At 34.5% G+C, this 22,500-nt stretch overlaps 1 protein-coding gene and 2 long non-coding RNA genes across 5 annotated transcripts in view; 1 reads left to right on the forward strand and 2 right to left on the reverse strand.

Moving 5' to 3' along the window:
* LOC144980993 (peripheral plasma membrane protein CASK-like) overlaps positions 1 to 22,500 on the forward strand; it is a 463,618-nt gene that overhangs the window by 240,008 nt on the left and 201,110 nt on the right. The window lies entirely within an intron of this gene.
* LOC144980995 (uncharacterized) lies at positions 2,982 to 3,587 on the reverse strand. The gene is made up of 2 exons (XR_013646995.1): positions 3,447 to 3,587; positions 2,982 to 3,120 (listed from the first exon to the last, which is right to left on the reverse strand). It is a non-coding gene; the product is annotated as an uncharacterized LOC144980995 (long non-coding RNA).
* Positions 3,482 to 4,658, reverse strand: LOC144980994 (uncharacterized). Its single transcript, XR_013646994.1, has 2 exons — positions 4,484 to 4,658; positions 3,482 to 3,619 (listed from the first exon to the last, which is right to left on the reverse strand). It is a non-coding gene; the product is annotated as an uncharacterized LOC144980994 (long non-coding RNA).

A 22,500-nucleotide genomic window follows, 5' to 3' on the forward strand; every position in this document is an offset into this window, starting at 1 on the left:
AAAAATCAACAAACAACGAAAAAAAGAATATTTAAAAATCGTAGTGGGGCTTCACTCGACTGCATTTTACATTTCCTTTTTAGTTCATGTGATTGAAATTTCGCCAATCATTTGGCTCTTCAGATACAAGTAATTTTATTTTCACGTATCATTATGTTGCTTGTTCCTACATGTTATAAAGCCTTAAATCCGTGGCTTATGAAGGGTTGCATAATATGATGATGATGATGATGATGATGATGATGGTGATGGCGATGGTGTTTTTTATTACTCGAATGGCCCTATGATTGATGTACATGTTGTGGACATTACATGATGAATACAACAAAATTATTCAATCTAATGGAGATGTATAAATAGATAAACACCCAGCAAACATTTCTTGATAAATAAACAATAATTGTATGTAAGCACAGACAGACACGCCTGGAAAATAGAAATCAAATTGCCGATGAAGGGATTCCACCAGCTTCCTCATCCATGTTATAACTTTGTATTGATCTGCTATCTCATTTTTGTGTGTGTGGTAGTCTGTTCATAAATCATCACTATGATAAGATGGAATCCACCTCATTAAGAATGTTTTGGTTAAAAACATTATAATCTCGAGACCACCTACTATAAACAAAAAAAAAAGGTAGTATTTTAAGAGGAGATTTGTGACATCTCTTGAAATGATTATCTTCATGTTTGGTGATTAAGATCTTCAATTTTGAAAAATAATGAAGAATACATAACAGTCCCCCCCCCCCCCCCCCCCCACATACACACCAAAGAGAAAAAAGCCCCCCCCCCCCCCCCCCCCCCATTAAACAACAAACAAACCCAAAACCAAAAAGAGCAATGTACTCATCATGTGATGTGTTGGACTTCTCCAGTCAACAGTATCACGGTAATGTTATGCGTGGAATCGAGAAAGACGGCAGAAGAGATATTTTCCGAATGGACGATAGAGAATTTTTTTTAATTCGAAAAATTTGACTATTTTGCCAGTGCTTGTTACAATCAACAGTCCCCAGCAGCCTAAAATCCACTGTGAGAAATAATCAATATTGATTTTGAAGTTCATATATAAAAAAAGGAAATAGTTTAATCAGGCAATTTCCGTCCGGCAGGCAGAGGGTTCGTGTTCCGTCTATATTCTATGAGACTGAGAATTGAACCGATCTTTCCAGTTGTCCATAAGAGTTCCGAACGTATTCATCGTTAAGGGGGGACCTGTAGTCAAAAATCCATTTTTGATTGTAATGCTAATATTGCTATTCCCTTGTTATTTTAAGGTGGTAGGAGGTCTAATTTGATGATTAACACCAAAAAAAGCCAAAAAAAAAATTTTTTTTAGACATAGTGAGACTAAATAGGCTAAAAATAGACCAAAAATCCCAAAATTTCTTACAGTAATGCAGCCAAAACCAACGAATAGATCTCTTCCAAATTTACACACAATGTTTCTTACAACAAGAGCTATACCATGACGTAAAGGTTTAGCAATAGTCCTGAAAATAAATTTTTAAGAATTTTTTTTCGATTTCGGCTGAAAATTTGGCGCGGAATTACAGTAAAAATTCGATTTAAAAATTCATAAAACTGCTCAATTTTAGTTTATCCCAAAACCCCTACGTCATGGTACAAAACACATTATAAGAAAGATTCTGACCAAATTTGAAGACAATCTGATGGAAAATAATCCAGATATGAATGTTAGAAAATCAGAAAATGACGCAAAATGGAGTTTTGAGAAAACGCAAAATTTGTCTTTAATTTGATAATAAAGTTAATTTTGCAGACAAGCAAAGGAAAACATCCATCAAAATTTCAGAGTATATTCAATATAGAACAAGAAAACAGTTAAATTTTGTACATTTATCAAATTCTGAAAAAATTATGATCGATTCGCTAACCCATACCCCTAAGAAAAAAATTGCGGAAAAATTGAATGATATCAGTTTTTTACAAAAAAATTAATTTAGCGATCAAATATGCTTTATATTTATAAAATTCATCAATTAAATCTCATAAACTAATAATATGATGTATAATTTGATGTTAAACACCCAAAAAAAACTCAGAATTTTTAAAATAAAATTTTTAAGGGGCATTATAGGCTGAAATTAGACGTAAAACCCTAAAATTTCTAACATAGATGCACCAAAAACTAGCATATAAATTTCTTTCAAATTTAAACACAATGTTTCTCACATAAATAGCTATATCGTGATGGAAGAATTTATCAATAGTCTGGAAAATAAAATTTTTAGAATTTTTATTTGATTTTGCCTGAAAATTTGGCGCGTATCGACAGAAAAAAATGAATTTAAAAAATTATAAAATTGCTAAATATTAATTTACCCCCAAAAACTTCCATCATGATGTAAAAGACATCATAGAAAAGATTCTGAATAAATTTGAAGATGATCTAAAGGAAAATGGCTAAGATAGGATTGCTAGAAAATCAGAAAATGACATAAATCGGAAAATTGAGAAAGCGCAAACTTTTTTAATAATGTGACATTGAAACTGATTTTGCAGGCAAGTAAAAGAAATGATCCATCAAACTTTCAAAATATGACCATTATAGGACAAGAAAACAAGAAAACTTTATAATTTAATCTAAGTCTAAAAAATTTATAATCGATTCGCTAACGCATACCCCTAAAAAAACCCAAAAAACTATAAAATTCAATTTTTTCCGTATTCAGAGATAAAATAATTTTGAGGTCAAATATGATTTGTATCTTATGAATTCATTATTGTAATCACAAAAACTAATTATTTACTGTATACAATAGATTATAAAGAGATTTCTAGATATATTAAAAAGTCTCGAAATATGATTTCGTAAAATATGATATGGCGCGCTACCCTCATTTTTCAATGCTGCTTGAGAGACAAGTCATATAAAATTAGATATCTAGTCAATTTTAACTGCAAAATCAATTCTATTTTAGACAATAAAACAGCTAAATGATGCAAATAGATATAGCTCAGAATAAAAAGCAATTTGCTTTCCCAAACCCCTTGGAAATAAATTCCTTTCGCCTCAATGCAGGAAAAATCAACACCACTTGTTTGCCACCGCTTTTTTAGTACCGTAGTTCCACAAAGAGGGTTGATCTTGCTCTGGTTGGTAAAAAAAAAAAGGGATATTTCATTAGCAATTTTTGGAAATACATTATAAGTCATTGACATAAAATGCATCTGTCAAAGAAAGACCAATAAATAAAATGGTCATCATTCACACCAACACAGTTGAAATTTCATTGTTTTTACATCCACAGAACAGAACTCTTGGCGACAAACAATTTTCTGTTATTAAGTTAATATATTCAATAGTAATTCATTTCAAATGATGTTTTATCATTTTCATTTAGAAAAATGAGTATTTACTTTATTGATCATTAATCAAAAATGTAAAGGCGCTATGGAGATTTGGAAACATTACTAACCAGTGTCAAAAAGTACATGCAGACACTCTGCTGTGCTGGCCCAGATGATGGTTTGCTGGTTGATCAGTTTGCCACAGGAGGGCCTCAACACACCTTTCCAGAATAGCCCTTGAGCCAGCATCTTTATTTATTGTCAGGACACCAGTACAGTCAACTGAATTCTTTCATGTTAGCTGTCGATGAAAACAAAAAATTAAATTAAATTCACTGCAGTGAAAATGGCACATATGCCAATGCCATTGCTAAAGTTTAAAACAACAACAACAATAATAATAATAATAATAAAATAATAATTAATAATAATAATAATAATAATAATAATAATAATAATAATAATAATAATAATAATAAAATAAATAATATGGAAAAAAAAAATTATCTAACATTGTCATTATCAGTATCCTAGACATTTCAAACACTACTAAAACTGCTACCATTACAGACCTTCTCATTATCTATCATAGATATTTACTCTCTCTTTCTCTCCCTCTATATCACTATCTCTCGAACATAACATTCCAAACCCAATTTTCCGATATAACCCCCCCCCCCCCCCCCCTCCAAAGAAAAAAAATTGAAAAGTGTGGACGATGTATGCAGTATCAGCCAAAATAAAGATAATTACAATAACTGAATGAAAAGTATTTTTTTTAAAAGGGTCCTGATCCTGAGACTGAGAATGTCTTTTCTTCTTGTGAGTCGCACGAACTTCACGAACCCTCTTGACAGTGACAGTCTTGATCTTGACAAATTTGGAAACATATTGACTGGGAATCGAACCTTGAAACATCTGATCAGGTCTAGGTTTTATCACCTGACATGGAGGGCTGATTTTGTTTGGGGAGGGGGGGGGGGGGAGTAGTATTTTATTATTGTTTTGCCCTGTTATTTTTCATAAAATAAAGTTAACTTGCGATAACAACGAGTGTGTCAGCTGATGCACAGTCGAACAAACACACAATCTCACAAGGCATGTTTACATGTTTAGTTATAAAAATAAGCAATAAATTAAAATGTGGTGTATTTCTTATGCTTACCTTGTAAACTGAGTATTCTGTGACTTGAATAGAGTGAAGAATTACCAAAGTTCATCAAAATCAACTTGTAATGCGATGAGTGAGGTCCAAAAGCGAATGAATTCATAATATTGTAAACAAAGGCAGGGACAGTCAGGGAGCGGCCATTGACGCTATCGTGGTGCATTGTGGGTCACTATTGCCAAGTTGGAGGATAAATTTAGATCGGAATCATGTTTTGTTACTAAATTTAGACGCACCGTGACCTGACCTCTCAAATCAACCAATGAGAGCTCGTGACATTGTATAAATGGTATTCACTATTTGACCTTGTGATAATTCATGTTTATAATCATGATGTCGATGTTGCCAGATTGAAAAAGAGAAATGGCTAGGCTTTCCATCGATATGCGCCATGACCGGGTGGATCGGCTTTGAATAGCTGTTGTCAAGACCCAAACATTTGACAATATAGACCTTTAGAAAATAAAACGTGGATACCTACGTTATAAAACTGCATCAAAAACACGTTTTTAATTGAAAATATGAAATTTTCTTTATATTTTAGGATTCTAGAATAATTAAACTACATGAAAAGTGGACTAGCCCAATTTGGCCGAAAATTTTTTTTTTAACCAAAAATGACTACAGGTCCCCCCTTAACTGGTGTGTATTGTGACACCCCGTATTATGGAAAATGATAGTACTTTAAATACTAACATTAAATAAAGATGATATATAAAGCCTGTTGATAAATTACTTTACAAACCTCAATCAACAGTTCAGTCTTGTGATTCCTTTCCATTTTGAAGCTTTTCTCCTTGGTTTGGTTTATAGAGCAGTAAAGTTAGGTGCCCCAAACGTAAACAATAACAAGTTGCTAGTGATTTCCGTTAGGGACCGGAATAATTTACGCACAATATAGGTCTCCCAATTTTGTAGTTAGAGTTGTAGGCAATACACTTTCAGGATTGAAAATATGTTTACATAAAATCTAACAGTTGCAGAAATAATAATATAAGGCTAAATTATTATGAAAATCAGGCTCCGAATAATTCTCGTTTTGTTCACACCAGCGCAATAATTTGCTCTGGTCTAAAAATAGATAGACTGTAACTTTTGATAAATTTTAGAAAATTTTACCTTTTGTTCCATAAAATATCCATATCTAGACATTATTTGATGCATGATCGAGTCTTTATGAATATGTGTTTCTTTTGCCACCTAACAGCCAAATTTTAAAGGTTATTTTTTTCTATTATTTACATTGGAACGTGAGCTGTCAAGACAGGAACATGTGGTTTGCCACGTGCTTCTCGACCTTTGTTTACGTTTGGGGCACCTAACTTTACTGCTCTATAAACGTCCCCGTAGTAACTTTTGTGGTTTGTATGACGTCATTGAAATGCGTGCCTTTTTAATTTTTGTATTTGTATGGTACGGACAGTGGCTCAACAACAACAACAACGACAACAACAACAACAACAAGAATATGTATGGATTCAATTCAAACAAGATTGTCTCCTACTCTCATAATAATAATAATAATAATAATACTTTATTGCATCCCAAAAAGGAAATTTTTTGTACAGACGTGTTATAATTTACACATAAGATAAAAATACAATGGAAATAGGATGTATATATATAAAAAAGGACTGGTCACTGGTCATCGGTGATAATAGGGAACAAAAGAAGTGTGATAGAAAAAACAGGTTCCAATCTCATTGGAAGAGTAAAAACCACTCTTTCGGAGGATTGAATGAATACATACCTTGTGCAATTGATCTTCTGATGGTTCAGAGCGGTGACATCTTATTTTCTAGTCTAAATAAATGCTGGTCATGAGTGAAGACCATCCATCTAGCATTTTTTTACGTCCCGTAATCCTAAGAATTTGGCTATACATCCTACTAATAAAAAGTTATGCCGCCTTATAATACAATATGTCACCTATAGGGAATGAGATTAGCGGAAGAGTAGCGTCCCTTGATTGGACGTCACCCATAGTCTGTGACGTCACCGGCGGAAACGTTATTAGAGAGAGAACGTCATGTTGGTTGTGCGCATGCGTCTCTCGTCCAAGGAGTTTGGAACCGGAAGAGTAGGAGGTGTGACGGCATGACTTCTTTACCCTATTCCAATGTTGATTTGACTCTGGTATCCGGACTGGCAGTTTGGTTGAACTCAGTCATTTTGGAGACTTTTGCTACTTTTCAAAATTGGAAAAAAAATGTAATAAAATGAGCATGTAGATAGATAGTTTTATTCAACTATTATTGACATGTAAAAACTAAAAAATTAGCTTTGATACTACGCCTATAATTTGTCTCAGAAAAATGTAATAAATACACGAGGGGTAAAAGTAACGCGGGTAAACCACTGATGTTGTCGGTGTTTGGATTGAGTGAGTTAACTCACTCAACCCTAACACCGACTATATCCGTAGTTTACATGGGTTACTTTTACTTCATGCCTATTTATTACATTTTTCTGAGACAAATTATAGGCGCTGTATCAAAGCTATTGTTTTTTGTTTTTGCATGTTAATGATAGTTGAATAAAACTATCTATCTACATGCTCATTTTTAATACTTTTTTTTCCAATTTTGAAAAGTACCAAAAATCTCTAGGATTGAGTGAGTTAATAAATCACATCTCACAGTTTACGTCAACAGGACTTGACATGGACATTCGTGACTCGTTGAGGGGTCTGCCGTTAGTTACCACTCGGTGACGGACTCATCTGCTAATGCTGTATCTTAACATTCCATGACAGAAAGGCTTTTTTCAGAATATTGTCCTTTTTTTGTTGTTGGATTATTTATTTATTTATTTATTTATTTATTTATTTATTTATTTATTTATTTATTTATTTATTTATTTATTTATTTATTTATTTGTTATTGGTATTGTTGATTTCAGGATTTCTTGATTGAATTAGTGGGGTTGACATTGATCTTAGTATGAAGACTAAATGAGTTCATCTGTAAGACAGCGATAGAAAAACAATTGAGCGTTTATATAGCGCAATATCCAATAAATGTGCTCAAAGCGCCTCACAAGGGTTCCCTAGCCAACAACAATATATTAATTAGGACGAGACATGACGCCTGTTAGGTGATATTACATTTTTTAAAACAATGACAGTGGTGTTTACAGCCGGGTACTCATAGAGAATACGAGTAAAGAGCCTTTTCCAAGGACTCAACTATACGCCTCTCAGAGAGGGATTCGAACCCAAGAACTTTCGATCCGAAGGCGAGTGTCATACTACAAGACCACATAGCCAATAGAAGAGTAATTAGCGCTTAATTCACGCGGCTATGTGGTCTAGTTGTATGACACTCGCTTTCGGATCGGAAGGTCCTGGGTTCGAGCCTCGCGCTCGGCGCATAGTTGAGTCCTTGGAAAAGGCTCTTTACTCACATTCTCCCACCGTACTCAGGTGTAAAATGAGTACCTAGCCGTTAATAGCGTTGTCTTTGTCCGAAAAATTGTAATATCGTCTAACAGGCGTTATGTCACGTCCTACATGTTAACTATTGCTGTTGACCAGGGACATTTAGTGGATATTGCGCTATATAAAAGCTCTTTTTTAAAAATTCAGACTGTATGAAATGAAATTTTGTCCAGTTGTATAATAGGAGGCTCTGTGCAAATTATATTTTAAGATTTTTATATAAATAAGTTGACAATGTTTATTTTTCTGCCATCAGTTTCAATCTCAATTTCTTTTTTTTTTTTTTTGTAATCGTAAGAAAATCAGTTACATTTGTTTGCCACAAGCACCGTTCTCACTCGTAGCCTTCTTGATTGTTATTATCTTGGACAGAAGGGGAGGTTTGCCCCAGCATCTTGGAAATCGCCTTAGCGTGCCTGCCCATTGCCTTATCATCGCCTTAATTGGCTGGGATTTGCCTGCCGTAACACTCAGCCCCAGGACAGTCAAATGTTATAGGCGTTATTATATTTATTATTACAGGGTTCAGTTTGGCTCATGGCTCTGTCATAATAAATAACAATGTGAAATTGAATGTAAATTTCAATTTAATAATATCTATACGAAAACAGATAAAATTGAAGTTTCAATTTCACATTGTTGTTATTTATTTCTTCGAGCTTCGAGCAGCACCATTTACATTCTGTCATAATAAAATGCATTATTTTAGCATCTTGATTTGCGATTGGGATCGACGTTTACCTATACATGTAGGTCTGATAACCCATATTGTTGTGGGCTCATTGTTGTAACGGTAAATACTTTCAAACAAACGCAAAACATTGTCCATAACGACAATGAATGTTAAATCAAAAACTAAACCCCTTCAATTAACACAAAGGTGATGTCTTTATAAGGTAAAAAAATTTTAAAAACCCGCAAAAAAGGCAATGTACAAAGGGGGGGGGGGGGGGGGGGGGGAGGATCTGTCCTTTTCGTGTGTGGTAAAACGTGCACCGCTTATGGGTCAGAACAGCACCTGATTTCATAAACACGAATACTAATCAAAATATTAAATCATGTCATATTAATAATTCCTTGGTTTTGATAAATCTAGCCATTTCATAACACGATTTTGTAACAGAAATACATTTCCAGGATGAATGACAAGTTTTATCATCATAATATTTCATATCATTTCACCGTCTAATTTTAACGGATATCTTTCTATGGACAAGATAATATGTTATAATTTAGATTCGTTGCATTTATTTCAGCTGTGTTCCAAAATAAACCAAGTCGTGACTCGTAAGCGAATTTATGGATGAACAAAAGGAAAAACAACGAACAATGAAAACAACAATGTAAATAACAATGAATAGAAATGTGGTGAGAGGAGGGATGGACGTAATAATTTCATCATATTATGTTATCAATAATCAATTAACAATTGAGGTAAACATAAAATCAGATATAAGCACATCTATACAGTACATTTTCATAGTTTTGTTGTGCTTGATGGGCCTAAGAATAATTCATGTGTTTCTCTAGCTGGTCATATAGAACCGGATTTCGTTTTGTTATTTTATTTATTTATTTATTTATTTTTTTTTTTTTGCTTACTTTCAAAGAATATTATGTTAATATTAACAATAAATGAAGTGAGTAGAAAAGTGCCAGAGGACAAAAGAGAATAAAAACTATACGGCCATGGGGAGTCGAACCTACGACCCGAGTCTTTCGGCACTTACGCCTGGCCACGAGAAGGGCGCTCTGCAATCGATGCTATCAATCACTCCTAAAAACAAAATAAAAAAACACGTCTGTTCGGCACGTTTTGTATAGGCACTCAACAGCGTCATGACTGCCCATGGTAAAGTACCAACTTGCTCTATTTAGGTTGTTGTTATGTACGTGAAGTGCATTTCACAAGGCAGCTGGGACCTAATTGATTGTCATCAATCCAATATGGACAGTATGCAGATGACGTCACCCAGACCTTTGTTATTGGTTTTTGCCATCCGCGTTTATGAGTAATTCTCACTGAACTGTGTTAACCAGACTATAAACTTTTAAGGTTACACACACAGTTTTGTGTGTGAGTCCGTTATACTCCCGGATGGCAATGTTGCGAGCTTCTTTAACCAAGCGCATTCTATCTATTGACATAAATCAGCATCGCTTTACTTTGTGACACGACAAAAGACAGACAATTAAATGAACACATGTCAGGAAGAGCACGCTGCCCGAAAAAAAAAAAAGGGGGGGGGGGGGGAAGGTTGTTGGAGGAAATGAAAGAAATAAACAATTAAGTAATAGATCGTGATGATGAGGATGATAATGATGATGATGATGATTATGATGATTATGATGATGATGATGATGATGATGATGATGATGATGATGATGATGATGATGATGATGATGATGATGATGATGATGATAATAATGATGATGATTATGATGGTGGTTGTGATGATACTGATTGTGTTGTTTTTGTTGTCGTTCTTGTTGCTGTTATTGTTGTCGTCGTTGTTTTTGTTATTGTTATTTATTTTTATTTTCTGCTGTAGCGGTGGTGGTATGTTTATTAATCTATTAGCCTGGGAACGTGCACGCGCTATTATTCATTCAACTCACCTTTTTACGTAGATAATGCAGAGATACTGGTCTATGCTAGTGGATTACCTCCTCTCATTCTCGTCTCTTTACATTGATCTGTACTCTGTCTACTGAAGTCTGTTGTTGTTGATTTCAATTCGAGATATCGAGTCTTTGGCAGACTTTGAGGTCTGTGTGGAGGGCGATGGGTAGGCGTGATAGCACAGTGAGCAGATTGTACAGTTATTAACTGTGATCTACATGGTTTGATTATTTAAGTATGTTTATGAATTGCAATTTCGTCCTAATGATATATATATATATATATATATATATATATATATATATATATATATATATATATATATATATATATATATACACACACACACATATATAGAATGCAAATTGCCACTCACATTTTTTGTGGCCGAGACGATTCGTTTCTGTGTCTTACACGTCTTCAGTCGGCGTAATCCTTATATATACATACATACATATATATATATATATATATATATATATATATATATATATATATATATATATATATATATATATATATATATATATGTATGTGTGTGTGTGTGTGTGTGCGTGTGTGCGTTGTGTGTAGTTTTATGCCACTCTTTGGTCCCACAGTATGTTAGGATAATATTTGAGAATTTGGTAGGATTTTTTGAGGTAGGAAATTTGTTGACACACTACACTGGCTAATGGATATAGAAATAAATAAATAATTAAATGAATGAATAAATGAATAATTAAATAATGTGATTAATCGATAATAGAATGGTGATATAAATATATGCATTTATAATTTTAAAATGTCTTTTAGATGATGAGTCATAACATTCTAGAGCTGGGGATCGTCTTGTTTAAACAAGATATGTGTATGTTTGTGCATATAATATTATAATATCGTCCTATTTTTTGATCTTTTACCGATAAACCACTTTTAGTAACACCACGTGGCCGCAGTGTTTCCCATTATTTGTAAACAAAGTTTGGCACCCACCTTGCCAGATGTCCTTTAGTATATTGATGGGTTTGGCATTAAATTATCATTAGACGTCTACATTGAATAAACTATACTGATGGCGCGAAACTGATGACTTGAGTGCATTGGTAACTCCCCGTGGTGTAATCGTAACATGTTTGATCAATCAGGAGACCCGAGGTTCGATCCCTGAGGTAGGCTGATGTTTGGGTTTTTTTTTCTTTTTTATATTTTTCTTTTTGATTTGTCACGTTTCCAGTTTCCAGATCTTTCGAATGTGGGTCGTCCCAATTTGGTGTTTGCTGGGAAGCGAATGGGAATTTGATTCAGGATGTGAGCTAATGAGTGGATAAATAGATTAGGCTGTTATGTGTGTGGTGAGGAGGTTGGTGTGTTTGTGGTGAGGAGGTTGGTATTGGTGGAGGAAATTGGGGGGGGGGGGGGGGGGGGTAGAGAAATGGTAATGGGAGGAGTTTGAGATGGACGATATTACGCAACTCGAATTTCCATCAGAGCGAATGATTGGAACAATTCTATTTGACTGTTTGTGTGTTTGCGCGCTGAGAGAGAGAGAGAGAGAGAGAGAGAGAGAGAAAGAAAGACACACACACACAGAGAGAGAGAGAGAGAGAGAGAGAGAGAGAGAGAGAGAGAGAGAGAGAGAGAGAGAGAGAGAGATTTTAAAATATCTTTAAATGTAATGTTGGTAACGGGAAGTAGCTCAGTTTGTTAGAAATAAAGAGGGTGGGAAACGGATAATGGAGAGAAAGTGTGTTTGTGTGTGGGTGTGTTTGTTTGTGTATATATGTGAGAGAGAGAGAGAGAGAGAGAGAGAGAGAGAGAGAGAGAGAGAGAGAGAAAATAGCTAGATAGCTAGATATATAGTAAAGAGGAAGAGAAAGAAAGAGAGTGAGAGAGATGAATAGAGAGAGGGTGAGAGAGAGATAGAGAGATAGAGAGAGTGAGGGGGGGGGGGGATTTACTCACTCACCGACTCGTTAAGCACTCACCACTGACGATAACCTGATCCCTTCCTGCCGCCGTGCTGCCCTCCACCCGCCAGTCCGTCACGTCACGCAGGATGACGCCAGGTTAGCAAGTCATCGAATAATATAATATTATATTTATTGTAGTGTGCCCGTTAGAAAGAATTGAATACAAGTGATTATAACAACTTTAACTTTTTTAAAAAATATAATGTTTCGGAGTTTAAACTCTTCTGCAGTCAGCAGCAAAGACAATTAAAACTATAATTGCCTATAATGCGAACCGATTTTTCTATTTTTAGGTGAAGTATTACAGTTTTAAGTGTTTTCGTTGTTGACTGAAGAAAGATTTTTAGCCCGGAACGCTCCATTTCAATTTTTGCTGTATTGTGAAGTTGTGGTATTTATTTAAAAAAGTAATAAACAGCTAACAGCTTCAAGCAGTTTCGTATTCACGATAACGTGTGTATCGTCATATTATGTGTGCTTGTGTGTAGTGCCAGGTCAATGAATTGAGGCAGATAGCATAGTAGATGTTACAGGATATAATATACATTCAATGGTCAGCCGCTGGATATTTTTAGAATGTGGATAATAAAAGGGAGAAAACAATATTGTACATTGTGGTGTCAGATAAAATTAACTTAGTTAAACAATTGTCAGCAGTAATTTAAAGTGCTTGCGACACTTGTAGGTCGATCATTGCCAGGAGCCATTAAGAGGTTCTTTTCTCTTTTTTTTTTTAAAAAAAAAAGCACTGCGTTTTATTTCATATGTATTTTATCTTCTTTCTCATAAGGTTAAATTAACTTGATTAGAACTGTGAAACGTTGATTGTTATCGAATCACTCTAAAATTTTTAATATAAATAAATATGAAAATATATAGAGCTCATTTCCTCAGAAGATTTACACAATGCGTTCACAGCGTTTCATTAATTCCCCCCAGCAGGCCATATGGGACCTTATTTCCATTTTATGCAATACCAGTCGCCTGTTAGGCGTCCTTTCTATTCTAACACTCTTACTATATCCGTAATTGCCTATAGCTAGGCACTTATTCACATCCGAGTCAAATAGGGTAATGTGTGTCAAGTATCTTTCTCAAGGGCACAACGCCGGGACCAGAATTTTCCACCATCACTGCTGACCATCCGGCCACTAACCACGTTTAATACCGCTTGAATTTTGTAACAAGACGAGACACAGAGCTACATTTAGAGGTGATAAGAAATGAAACCTCGATGAATGTTATTTTTTTCAGATACAACTCTAAAATTGAAAGAATAATATTCAATTGTTTTCAAATTACAATACGGCTTCTTGTCACTGGCTTCTTCTTCCTTAATTTGCAAATTATCACCTCTGGTGTATTGTCTGTCGCAAATGTAGATGTCTCTAAACTGTTTCCGTGGTGTTTGAAGCTACGATAGGTGGTAGGTTATTCCATAAAGGTATAGAATAAGGGGAATACGGCTGTTCGTCGCGTTGTATTCAGGAGCGCGGCACTGTGAATCTTAGATCGTGTCCTCTTGTTCTTGATCTCATTGTTGCTGGGCTAAACTTGTTTGGTGTTATTGCTACAGGTTGTGGGATACGCGATAGAGCATTGTCGGTTTGGATTGCTTCCTTCGTTGTTCCAAAGTTGTCCACTGTAATGTTCGAACCATCTGCGTCACGCTGTCAGTGGTTTTGAAATTGCCTAATGCAAAACGAAACGCGCTGCTCTCCTTTGTACCATCTCAAGTTTATGCTTCCATATTCACTTCCATATTCCCATATTCAATATTTACTGAAAGGAGCAATTTCTGATGATTCGTTGCGTATGCTTTTGATGAATCCCCAGAAATTTTAGCTTGATACTAAGTGTAAAAACGTTGAAGAAACAAAAAGGAGAAATATTGATGGGGAGATGATAAACAATAATATACAAAATTATCCCTGTTTGTGTGTAAAAAAATAATATTAACCACTTAACTGTCGTGCTCTGGGGCATGTATTTAAAAATTTGGCCAGAAAACTTGTCCTTCAAGTGTCGATCTGTTTAAATGACCCCCATCTTGGTACACACTCTCAAACCCGGAACTTCGCGAGATCCCAGGTTTGAGAGTTTTTGCCAAGATGATGGTCATTTTAAATCGATCAATAATTGAAGGACGAGTTTTCTGGCCAAATTTGTAAATTGTCTCTGTCTTCCAGAGTACAACATTTAACTGGTTAATAGTCTTTTCCCAGATGAATTGTGGTTCAGAATTACAGACAGACTTTCTCCCCTTTCCAAGTTGTGTAAATACTACAACATATATTTATCAATTCTTTTTTCAATTTATTTATTTAATTTATTTTATTTATGTTTTTTTTTTCAGTTTGAAAAAGGAATATTTTACTTCCGTGGAGTGGGCTCTATAGCTATCTGTGTCCCTTAAAAGGTGTCCCTTTTCACTGTTTTTTGTATTTAGATTTTAAAGTGTTATTCTTAAGACTGTTTGTGAATTTATGACAAGTGACTGTTTAATGAACTAGTGTATTTATAATAATGTATGTATGTGCCCTGGTGGTTCTTATTTGAATTCGTGTGAATTTTAACGATAATCAGATTTGGGTGAAAATTGATTTTAATTATTCACAAGGAATGTATTGGATTGTTAGAACGATGGACGGTATCTCTAGGTAAACAAGCACGTTTCATGGGGGCCGAAAAACGGGGATATTTTAAGCTTACCAGTTAACTCCTTCTTATTCTTTTCCACCACCACCTCCTCCTCCTCCTCCTCCTCCTCTTCTTCTTCTTCTTCTTCTTCTTCTTCTTCTTCTTCTTCTTCTTCTTCTTCTTCTTCTTCTTCTTCTTCTTCTTCTTCTTCTTCTTCTTCTTCTCCTTCTTCTTCTGTCTCCACTCCCTCTATCCCCCCTCCGCTCCATCCTCTTCCTCCTCCACCACCACTACCATCACCACCACCACCACCACCACCACCACCATCTCATCCTATTCCTCTACCTTCACCACCACCACCACCACCACCACCACATCATCCTCTTTCTCCACCTCTACCTCCACCACCATCACCACCACCACCACCTCATCCTATTCCTCCACCTCCACCACCATCACCACTTATTGAAGTGTTTCATCCCTCCCACAAATAACACATGTTAAAAAAAATGTTACAACTTTTCTGTAACTGTTATGGAATAATTAATTGTCCTAGTTTGAAAGGCTAATTGTTATATAATAATAAGCAACACTCTATAATTACATGGTTTTCCTAATGTCAATAATATGTATTGTATACTATATATCTCCCGCATCCGTGTGCCAATGCCATGCCAATACACCTCTACATAATTACCAACACTTAGCTAGGCATCTACCCTACAATTCACAGTGTTAATTAGCTATGCACAATGCCTGGCTGACTTTTCTGGTCTCTTTTTGTGTACTAATTGATTAGAGGCTCACTGACGACTGTTTTGACTTTCTCTAACAGAACGCTTTGTTTCAATATGGCCAGAAATCTCTTACGACTAATATAAATTGAGTAAGACGGTTACCCACTTGTCAATAAGGTGATAATGCCTATAACTCTTTGACGCTTTTTGGGACAATTATGTCATAGTGAGGGTCATCAAATTCACTGATATTTGTAGTAAAGATAATCTGGTCATAATTGTTTTAATGTGTTTAATAAGAGTGCGGCGCGATTCCCCATTCAACCAGGCATAACAGCTATTTTCTAGACTCGATTCTCATGAATTTTAGACGGACATGGCATTTGCTGTTCAGTCCCTTAAAGCCAGCTTTTAGACTTACCTGTCGTAATCTGAATAAGAAATTCTTAAAACTTTGGCCAGAAAACTCGTCCTTCAAATGTCGATCGATTAAGATGATTCTCATCTTGTCAGAAATCTCAAACCTGGAACTTCAAGGAAGTCCCCGGTTCGATCGTTTTGATAGGTTGATGGTTGTTTTAATCGATTGATATTTGAGGGAAAGTTTTCTGGCTAAAATTTGAAATGCTCGTTTTTTGTTTGTTATTTTATTTTTTTTTTTTTAATCAGATTGCGGCAGAGTTGAGGGTGTGAAATTTTCCAAGATAACCCGGACTCGATCCTTTTGCATTAATTCAGAGCAGAGGCTCTACACAGATTACACGACTCATTTACCCATTTTTATTGTTTTTATTTAGAATCCTTTCTTTTTTCTTCTATGAAACAAAAGTTTATTGATTTTACCCATTCGCTTTATTTCCGATTGCCCCCGGGCCGTTGTTTTCTAAGAATGCTAACATGTTTGATCTATTGAATAATTCACAAGGAAACAACAGAAACGGACAGAATCGGCAGATGATGTGATGCGACAATGTGTAGAGCTAAAATATTAACCGCTACTCCGTCATTGCTAGACGTAATTCCGAAGGCTCGAGGGAGAAAAACCCGCTTCGAGTTTCTGCAGACTTGAACATTTTTATTCGCTTATTGCTCAACACTCGACCTCCACATCGCTAACAAGCCTCAATTTTATCTAAAATTAATATAAAGAAAGAAAGAAAGAATTCTAGCCATTTCCTTAAAAGGTTTGAAATGGAAACCGCATCTAGAATTTTATTTTCCACCGGCCTTCAGAAACCCATCTCATTGTACGGTGACATTTTCTTTCAAATGTTCCCACACATCGATCTGGTGGTTTACTGTACAGACGTGTATAATACATATTGATGTACGCGACACATCGACACAGACACGCACGACACGTTCAACTGGTGTCTTCTCGTGTATTGATAGAAGGCTAGCACTATTCAGTATCTGATACTGAATAGTGGTTTTGCACTATTCAGTATCAGATACTGAATAGCAGTTTTGCACTATTCAGTATCTGATACTGATTAGTGGTTTTGTACTATTCAGTATCTGACACTGAATAGTGGTTTACACTATAATACGGTGTTTTTTTTCCGAAACCTGACAAGGTTATGGGAAGAGGGCAGCTGTGGGAGTGAATATGGGACTCAGAGAAGTGTACACCAGTGGGGAGTGAACCTGGGACTGGGTTTCGGCGAGATAAAAATCTGAAAAGTTTGTGAATCATACGTTGTCAGACAAAGCAGAAAAAAGTGCAAGAAAAAAATAAAAATAAATGATCCTTAATAATCAGTCCTCGGGGTATCTTTCACAACTTCTGAAATTTGTATCGAAAGTATTTTAGTTCAGTAAATTAATGTACACCATTTGTAGCTAGCAAATTAGAGACAACGAAGTGTAGTTTTGTAACCAACACATACACACATACTACAGACACACACACACACACACACACACACACACACACACACACTCAAGGAGTGGTTTTACATCAGGGAGAACTCGATGCTATACGTTATACTTATGCTACAATACGTTTTGAAACTTGGGTTAAACTTACATTCGTTTTTAGGAGAATGACAAATTCTTAAAGCTGCAGAAATCTAACATCACGTATTTCTGGTCATTTTTAAGAATCCTCTTTCATCCCGTTAAGGTACCAGTTTGAGACAAAGTGATACTGAGCTGCTTGAAGCTGTGGACTATAAAACATGATAAACAAAAATGAATAAAACAGCTTAAAAAAAAAGAATTTAGAAAACCAGATTGACGACATTGTAAAATTGAGCCAAGAACAAAAAAACAATTTGAATATAAATACATTAATAATAACCAGAGCGACCACATTGCCGTCAATCTGGTTTGATTTTTTAAAAAGTAATTATTTATGTCTTTATAGGGTTTTTGCTGTTCGCTCAAGAAGCGTTTTGAGCCCGAAACGTAACGTTCCGTATTTGGTATTTTGTTGTTTTTTTTTAAGCTGTTATATTTATTTTTGTCTGTTACTTTTTACACAGATTGAGGCAAGAGGTCACACAGAATTAATATGTAATAATGGTAATAATAACAACAACAACAACAACAACAACAACAACAACAACAACAACAACAACAACAACAACAATAATAATAATAATTTTAAAAAATGAAATAATGATAATAATAATAATAATAAATAATAATAATAATAATAATAATAATAATAATAATAATAATAATAATAATAATAATAATAATAATAATGATAATAATAAATAATAATAATAATAATAATAATAATTAATAATAATAATAATAATAATAATAATAATAATAATAATAATAATAGTAATGATAATCTTAATAATAAATATATATAATAATAATAATAATAATAATAATAATAATAATAATAATAATAATAATAATAATAATAATAATAATAATAATAATTATTATTATTATTATTATTATTATTACTTATTCATCCAAAGAAATATTTTTGTACATACGTGTTGAACAGACACGATAATAAGCAAGCAGATAAGTAGGTGGTATAAGTATGTGTAATGTGAAAGTAATATTAAAATGTGTAAATTGATTTGTATATTGAGTATTATAAATTCGTGTAAATAAATTAAAATCAGTTGGGGTTTTTTTGATTTTTATTTAATGAAAAACTGACGTTGCGTTAAGTAACGTTTGTAGCCTTGATTCGGTTCAAAATAGAGTGTAGCCAACACTGATCATATCCGTGACTGGCTTACAATATATCTATTTATCTATAGGGGATTGGATTGAAAGTTTGAGCACTCAGTCCAGTGCCTGTGCATGAGACTTGAGTATGTCCTCAGGCTTGGCACACGAGTAGATTAGTGCGCGGATCTACTTCCGTACTTTTCTTTAGCAATTGTTCTATTCTTCTCCCTTTTTCATAGGCATTTGAACCATTTTATTGGTTTATCTGCCCTTGGACTGTATGTACATCGCCCTCCCCCTTTCCCCCTTTTCTTTTTTCTCCTGGCCCGGGGGGGGGGGGGGGGGGGGGGGGGAATGGGTTCTTTAAGTGTCGCAAGTTAGCTAAATCTCAACTCCTGAGAGAGTGAGTACATAAGCCATAATGATGCCCGATGATGAATGAAAGAAAACCAAAAGAGAATGTGGAAAAAAATTATATTTACGATGTAGGCAAATATTTAAACATGGCGATTTTTGTTGATCTGTTTGTGTGAGGCATCCCTGCTAAAGATACACGGATAATGGTTTTTAACGTGGACTGTGCATACAGCATGAGAACATTTTAATACACACACACACACACACAAATATATATATATATATATATATATATATATATATATATATATATATATATATATATATATATATATATATATATTCATAGAGTTATACCAAAAGACTGCGACCAAATCTGCATTTTATATTTTATTTCTAGTTTTACCGATAACATTGTATTTGTGACCCACTCTCTCAAACGGATATTATGCCGGGGTGAAGGAGAATACAGAGGGAAAACCACAGATGGCTACTTTATGGAATTTTTGTGATTATTTCCTGATGTCAGTGGTCTGCTTTCTCCCTCTATAAATAGAACAATGTAAAAACTATAGCTATAACTCTTTAATGGTTGTGAGGTTTTCCGATTTTTTGTTTTTGGGTTTTGACCCCCGACATCACTGAAGGAGGGCAGTCACAGAATATTCGAAAAGTAGACCTCTGTTGGTTTCCCCATGTCTTCTTCAAATATAACGTAAACAAATGATCAAAGATATGATAATTTTTTGTTTATGAAACTATATGAAACTAGATCCATTCTCCTCTTTAAGACATTTAACTTTTATTCTAGGTATCATAATGTTGGTAACTACAATTATGGTTTGCGTTAACTAAGATACTCACAACATCCGCCAGCCGGATATAACTTACTAACACACAAAAACATGTGTGGCCTTAAACGTTTATTAGTCTAATTAATAGAACTTAGCGAGTACTAGGTAATCGTTGAAATGGTTGTCTAAAACAATGACAAAGAGCCGAGTGACGTCAATTACTTTTCATCTTTAAAGTCTATTCCCAGCCACCCTTTAAAAGCGTTAGGCCATATTTATATCGTATAAATAGTATGCGCTTGGCTAAGAAGCTCACAACATTGCCTTCCGGAAGTATAATGGACCAGCACACAAAACTGTCTGTAAACATGAACGTATATAGTCAGGTTAATACTGTTTAGTGAGAATTACTCATAAACGCGGATGGCAAAAAACAATAACAAAGTCCCAAGTGACGTCAACTTCATTCTATCTATAGGCTCCGATTCTCACTCACCGAGATGAAACGTCAAATTCACGCATTTTCTCAAAATAAAATAAGATTTTTTTAATTAGAAAAAAAAAGATTCAATATTTCATTCTGCTTGGCATACCAACCCGTGTCAATAGATTTCCTTGTCTCTCGTTTATTCATGTTGTTTAGACGAGAGAATTGCCGCGAAGCATGGCTTATTTTGTTTTTCTTCGATAATTGTTGATACTTCATTCCCTGGAACTGAAATGTAGAAACGTTGGAATATTGTGTGTGTGTGTGTGTGTGTGTGTGTGTGTGTGTGTGTGTGTGTGTTTGTGTGTGCTGGAATTGTTCAATGCCTTCGATAGATGAGTTAAGAGGTGAAGTGTTGAGAGAATCCTCTCGAGTTGTATAGACTTGTAATATTAAAGTGTGGTTTATTTTTCTTTCGGCGTGTGCATTCCTCGGATTAATTTGCATAACAAGAGAATGAATGCTATATAAGCTATCTAGTGAAATCGTATCCTAGTTATGGCTGTAAAGATTAGATTTTTCTGATAAAATGTGGTGATAACATCTTTTTTTCTCTCTCTTTGCGGCAATGCCAACATATTATCCTGCAATGTTATCATCATCATCATCACCATCATCATCATGATCATCATCATCATGATCATCATCATCATGATCATCATCATCATCATCATCATCATCATCATCATCATCATCATCATCATCATCATCATCATCATCATCATCATCATCATCATCATCATCATCATCATCATCATATCATCATCATCATATCATCATCATCATCATCATCATCATCATCATCATCATCATCATCATCATCATCATCATCATCATCATCATCATCATCATCATCATCATCATCATCATCATCATCATCATCATCATCATCATCATCATCATCATCATCATCATCATCATCATCATCATCATCATCATCATCATCATCATCATCATCATCATCATCATCATCTTCATCATCTTCATCATCATCATCATCATCATCATCATCATCATCATCATCATTATCATCACCATCATAATTATTATTATTATTATTATTATTATTATTATTATTATTATTATTATTATTATTATTATTATTATTATTATTATTATTATTATTATTATTATCATTATTATTATTATTATTATTATTATTATTATTATTATTATTATTATTATTATTATTATTATTATTATTATTATTATATGGATTCCGTCTCAGCCTCAAGGTTTAAGTTTCGAGTCATTGTGCAGAATCACACCATCGTTGGAAATTGTTATGAAGACGCTGATGATAATGATTTACCGTTTGAGTTATTAACAGCAATTTATGTTAAGATGAGAAAAACGTGTTGTTATCATGCTCACCTTGACACGCGAAGGAATGTTTTTAAATTGAATGCGATCTTTGTAATGATTTGTTATGTTATGACATAAATGTATAACCTAGATGGGAAATATTTCAAGGTTGTCTCGGAAACATTCTTGAATATTTTGTTTTTATCATCAAATTTTTATTTGAAGTAATTGATAACACAATGGATATAGCCGACGATATTGATAATATAAAATATTTTATTCCAAAAACTGTAAGAACGCTTGTGTATAAAAGCCACTGCTTCTTTATCTTGGCGTTTAGATATTGGCTATAGGGAATGAGATTAGCGGAAGAGTAGCGTCCCTTGATTGGACGTCACCCATACTCTGTGACGTCACCGGCGTCACTGTCTTCCGCGAGGACGAGAGACGCATGCGCACAACCAACATGACGTTCTCTCTCTAATAACTTTTCCGCCGGTGACTTCACAGACTATGGGTGACGTCCAATCAAG

Source organism: Berghia stephanieae, chromosome 10, assembly GCF_034508935.2.
Source record: "Berghia stephanieae isolate SIO BIC M18660-M18661 chromosome 10, UCSD_Bste_1.3, whole genome shotgun sequence".
NCBI classification, from domain to species: domain Eukaryota; kingdom Metazoa; phylum Mollusca; class Gastropoda; order Nudibranchia; family Aeolidiidae; genus Berghia; species Berghia stephanieae.